Source organism: Hippichthys cyanospilos, unplaced genomic scaffold (assembly GCF_059441005.1).
Source record: "Hippichthys cyanospilos isolate Australia breed blue-spotted pipefish unplaced genomic scaffold, RoL_Hcya_1.0 HiC_scaffold_23, whole genome shotgun sequence".
In the NCBI taxonomy this organism is placed as follows: domain Eukaryota; kingdom Metazoa; phylum Chordata; class Actinopteri; order Syngnathiformes; family Syngnathidae; genus Hippichthys; species Hippichthys cyanospilos.
The window spans coordinates 42,757-48,864 of NW_028283379.1; positions in this window are offsets into that span (position 1 = coordinate 42,757).

Below are 6,108 nucleotides of genomic sequence, written 5' to 3' on the forward strand. Positions count from 1 at the left end.
TTAGTTTATGATTTATAGTCAATATTAATGAAATGTCCCCAACAGCGTTTTCAGCCCGAGTGGAGCACATTTTGACTTTTTTTTTTAAACATCATTGTACATTGAAATTTCTGCTTACATATGCTTTAGAAGCAAGAATTAAGAGGACTACATTCATTATTTCAGCTGAAAAATGCTTAGTTTATGATTTATAGTCAACATTAATGAAATGTTCCAAACAAGCGTTTTCAGCCCGAGTGGAGCACATTTTGACCGTTTTTTTAAAAACATCATTGTACATTGAAATTTCTGTTTGTGTATGCTTTAGAAGCAAGAATTAAGAGGACTACATTCATTATTTCAGCTGAAAAATGCTTAGTTTATGATTTATAGTCAACATTAATGAAATGTTCCAAACAAGCGTTTTCAGCCCGAGTGGGGCACATTTTGACTGTTTTTTTTAAAAACATCATTGTACATTGAAATTTCTGCTTGCGTATGCTTTAGAAGCAAGAATTAAGAGGACTACATTCATTATTTCAGCTGAAAAATGCTTAGTTTATGATTTATAGTCAACATTAATGAAATGTCCCCAACAGCGTTTTCAGCCCGAGTGGAGCACATTTTGACTGTTTTTTTAAAAACATCATTGTACATTGAAATTTCTGCCTGCGTATGCTTTAGAAGCAAGAATTAAGAGGACTACATTCATTATTTCAGCTGAAAAATGCTTAGTTTATGATTTATAGTCAACATTAATGAAATGTCCCCAACAGCGTTTTCAGCCCGAGTGGAGCACATTTTGACTGTTTTTTTAAAAACATCATTGTACATTGAAATTTCTGCTTGCGTATGCTTTAGAAGCAAGAATTAAGAGGACTACATTCATTATTTCAGCTGAAAAATGCTTAGTTTATGATTTATAGTCAACATTAATGAAATGTCCCCAACAGCGTTTTCAGCCCGAGTGGAGCACATTTTGACTGTTTTTTTTTTAAACATCATTGTACATTGAAATTTCTGCTTGCATATGCTTTAGAAGCAAGAATTAAGAGGACTACATTCATTATTTCAGCTGAAAAATGCTTAGTTTATGATTTATAGTCAACATTAATGAAATGTTCCAAACAAGCGTTTTCAGCCCGAGTGGGGCACATTTTGACTGTTTTTTTTAAAAACATCATTGTACATTGAAATTTCTGCTTGCGTATGCTTTAGAAGCAAGAATTAAGAGGACTACATTCATTATTTCAGCTGAAAAATGCTTAGTTTATGATTTATAGTCAACATTAATGAAATGTCCCCAACAGCGTTTTCAGCCCGAGTGGAGCACATTTTGACTGTTTTTTTAAAAACATCATTGTACATTGAAATTTCTGCCTGCGTATGCTTTAGAAGCAAGAATTAAGAGGACTACATTCATTATTTCAGCTGTAAAATGCTTAGTTTATGATTTATAGTCAACATTAATGAAATGTCCCCAACAGCGTTTTCAGCCCGAGTGGAGCACATTTTGACTGTTTTTTTAAAAACATCATTGTACATTGAAATTTCTGCTTGCGTATGCTTTAGAAGCAAGAATTAAGAGGACTACATTCATTATTTCAGCTGAAAAATGCTTAGTTTATGATTTATAGTCAACATTAATGAAATGTCCCCAACAGCATTTTCAGCCCGAGTGGAGCACATTTTGACCGTTTTTTTAAAAACATCATTGTACATTGAAATTTCTGCTTGCGTATGCTTTAGAAGCAAGAATTAAGAGGACTACATTCATTATTTCAGCTGTAAAATGCTTAGTTTATGATTTATAGTCAACATTAATGAAATGTCCCCAACAGCGTTTTCAGCCCGAGTGGAGCACATTTTGACTGTTTTTTTAAAAACATCATTGTACATTGAAATTTCTGCTTGCGTATGCTTTAGAAGCAAGAATTAAGAGGACTACATTCATTATTTCAGCTGAAAAATGCTTAGTTTATGATTTATAGTCAACATTAATGAAATGTCCCCAACAGCATTTTCAGCCCGAGTGGAGCACATTTTGACCGTTTTTTTAAAAACATCATTGTACATTGAAATTTCTGCTTGCGTATGCTTTAGAAGCAAGAATTAAGAGGACTACATTCATTATTTCAGCTGAAAAATGCTTAGTTTATGATTTATAGTCAACATTAATGTCATGTCCCAAACAAGCGTTTTCAGCCCGAGTGGAGCACATTTTGACTGTTTTTTTAAAAACATCATTGTACATTGAAATTTCTGCTTGCGTATGCTTTAGAAGCAAGAATTAAGAGGACTACATTCATTATTTCAGCTGAAAAATGCTTAGTTTATGATTTATAGTCAACATTAATGAAATGTTCCAAACAAGCGTTTTCAGCCCGAGTGGAGCACATTTTGACCGTTTTTTTAAAAACATCATTGTACATTGAAATTTCTGTTTGCGTATGCTTTAGAAGCAAGAATTAAGACGACTACATTCATTATTTCAGCTGAAAAATGCTTAGTTTATGATTTATAGTCAACATTAATGTAATGTCCCAAACAAGCGTTTTCAGCCCGAGTGGAGCACATTTTGACCGTTTTTTTAAAAACATCATTGTACATTGAAATTTCTGCTTGCGTATGCTTTAGAAGCAAGAATTAAGAGGACTACATTCATTATTTCAGCTGAAAAATGCTTAATTTTATGAATTATAGTCAACATTAATGAAATGTTCCAAACAAGCGTTTTCAGCCCGAGTGGAGCACATTTTGACCGTTTTTTTAAAAACATCATTGTACATTGAAATTTCTGTTTGCGTATGCTTTAGAAGCAAGAATTAAGAGGACTACATTCATTATTTCAGCTGAAAAATGCTTAGTTTATGATTTATAGTCAACATTAATGAAAAGTTCCAAACAAGCGTTTTCAGCCCGAGTGGAGCACATTTTGACCGTTTTTTTAAAAACATCATTGTACATTGAAATTTCTGCTTGCGTATGCTTTAGAAGCAAGAATTAAGAGGACTACATTCATTATTTCAGCTGAAAAATGCTTAGTTTATGATTTATAGTCAACATTAATGAAATGTCCCCAACAGCGTTTTCAGCCCGAGTGGAGCACATTTTGACTGTTTTTTTAAAAACATCATTGTACATTGAAATTTCTGCTTGCGTATGCTTTAGAAGCAAGAATTAAGAGGACTACATTCATTATTTCAGCTGAAAAATGCTTAGTTTATGATTTATAGTCAACATTAATGAAATGTCCCCAACAGCGTTTTCAGCCCGAGTGGAGCACATTTTGACTGTTTTTTTTAAAAACATCATTGTACATTGAAATTTCTGTTTGCGTATGCTTTAGAAGCAAGAATTAAGAGGACTACATTCATTATTTCAGCTGAAATATGCTTAGTTTTTGATTTATAGTCAACATTAATGAAATGTCCCCAACAGCGTTTTCAGCCCGAGTGGAGCACATTTTGACTGTTTTTTTAAAAACATCATTGTACATTGAAATTTCTGTTTGCGTATGCTTTAGAAGCAAGAATTAAGAGGACTACATTCATTATTTCAGCTGAAAAATGCTTAGTTTATGAATTATAGTCAACATTAATGAAATGTTCCAAACAAGCGTTTTCAGCCCGAGTGGAGCACATTTTGACCGTTTTTTTAAAAACATCATTGTACATTGAAATTTTCGTTTGCGTATGCTTTAGAAGCAAGAATTAAGAGGACTACATTCATTATTTCAGCTGAAAAATGCTTAGTTTATGATTTATAGTCAACATTAATGTAATGTCCCAAACAAGCGTTTTCAGCCCGAGTGGAGCACATTTTGACTGTTTTTTTAAAAACATCATTGTACATTGAAATTTCTGCTTGCGTATGCTTTAGAAGCAAGAATTAAGAGGACTACATTCATTATTTCAGCTGAAAAATGCTTAGTTTATGAATTATAGTCAACATTAATGAAATGTTCCAAACAAGCGTTTTCAGCCCGAGTGGAGCACATTTTGACCGTTTTTTTAAAAACATCATTGTACATTGAAATTTCTGTTTGCGTATGCTTTAGAAGCAAGAATTAAGAGGACTACATTCATTATTTCAGCTGAAAAATGCTTAGTTTATGATTTATAGTCAACATTAATGAAATGTTCCAAACAAGCGTTTTCAGCCCGAGTGGAGCACATTTTGACCGTTTTTTTAAAAACATCATTGTACATTGAAATTTCTGCTTGCGTATGCTTTAGAAGCAAGAATTAAGAGGACTACATTCATTATTTCAGCTGAAAAATGCTTAGTTTATGATTTATAGTCAATATTAATGAAATGTCCCCAACAGCGTTTTCAGCCCGAGTGGAGCACATTTTGACTTTTTTTTTTAAACATCATTGTACATTGAAATTTCTGCTTACATATGCTTTAGAAGCAAGAATTAAGAGGACTACATTCATTATTTCAGCTGAAAAATGCTTAGTTTATGATTTATAGTCAACATTAATGAAATGTTCCAAACAAGCGTTTTCAGCCCGAGTGGAGCACATTTTGACCGTTTTTTTAAAAACATCATTGTACATTGAAATTTCTGTTTGTGTATGCTTTAGAAGCAAGAATTAAGAGGACTACATTCATTATTTCAGCTGAAAAATGCTTAGTTTATGATTTATAGTCAACATTAATGAAATGTTCCAAACAAGCGTTTTCAGCCCGAGTGGGGCACATTTTGACTGTTTTTTTTAAAAACATCATTGTACATTGAAATTTCTGCTTGCGTATGCTTTAGAAGCAAGAATTAAGAGGACTACATTCATTATTTCAGCTGAAAAATGCTTAGTTTATGATTTATAGTCAACATTAATGAAATGTCCCCAACAGCGTTTTCAGCCCGAGTGGAGCACATTTTGACTGTTTTTTTAAAAACATCATTGTACATTGAAATTTCTGCCTGCGTATGCTTTAGAAGCAAGAATTAAGAGGACTACATTCATTATTTCAGCTGAAAAATGCTTAGTTTATGATTTATAGTCAACATTAATGAAATGTCCCCAACAGCGTTTTCAGCCCGAGTGGAGCACATTTTGACTGTTTTTTTAAAAACATCATTGTACATTGAAATTTCTGCTTGCGTATGCTTTAGAAGCAAGAATTAAGAGGACTACATTCATTATTTCAGCTGAAAAATGCTTAGTTTATGATTTATAGTCAACATTAATGAAATGTCCCCAACAGCGTTTTCAGCCCGAGTGGAGCACATTTTGACTGTTTTTTTAAAAACATCATTGTACATTGAAATTTCTGCTTGCGTATGCTTTAGAAGCAAGAATTAAGAGGACTACATTCATTATTTCAGCTGTAAAATGCTTAGTTTATGATTTATAGTCAACATTAATGAAATGTCCCCAACAGCGTTTTCAGCCCGAGTGGAGCACATTTTGACTGTTTTTTTAAAAACATCATTGTACATTGAAATTTCTGCTTGCGTATGCTTTAGAAGCAAGAATTAAGAGGACTACATTCATTATTTCAGCTGAAAATTGCTTAGTTTATGATTTATAGTCAACATTAATGAAATGTCCCCAACAGCATTTTCAGCCCGAGTGGAGCACATTTTGACCGTTTTTTTAAAAACATCATTGTACATTGAAATTTCTGCTTGCGTATGCTTTAGAAGCAAGAATTAAGAGGACTACATTCATTATTTCAGCTGAAAAATGCTTAGTTTATGAATTATAGTCAACATTAATGAAATGTTCCAAACAAGCGTTTTCAGCCCGAGTGGAGCACATTTTGACCGTTTTTTTAAAAACATCATTGTACATTGAAATTTCTGTTTGCGTATGCTTTAGAAGCAAGAATTAAGACGACTACATTCATTATTTCAGCTGAAAAATGCTTAGTTTATGATTTATAGTCAACATTAATGTAATGTCCCAAACAAGCGTTTTCAGCCCGAGTGGAGCACATTTTGACCGTTTTTTTAAAAACATCATTGTACATTGAAATTTCTGCTTGCGTATGCTTTAGAAGCAAGAATTAAGAGGACTACATTCATTATTTCAGCTGAAAAATGCTTAATTTTATGAATTATAGTCAACATTAATGAAATGTTCCAAACAAGCGTTTTCAGCCCGAGTGGAGCAC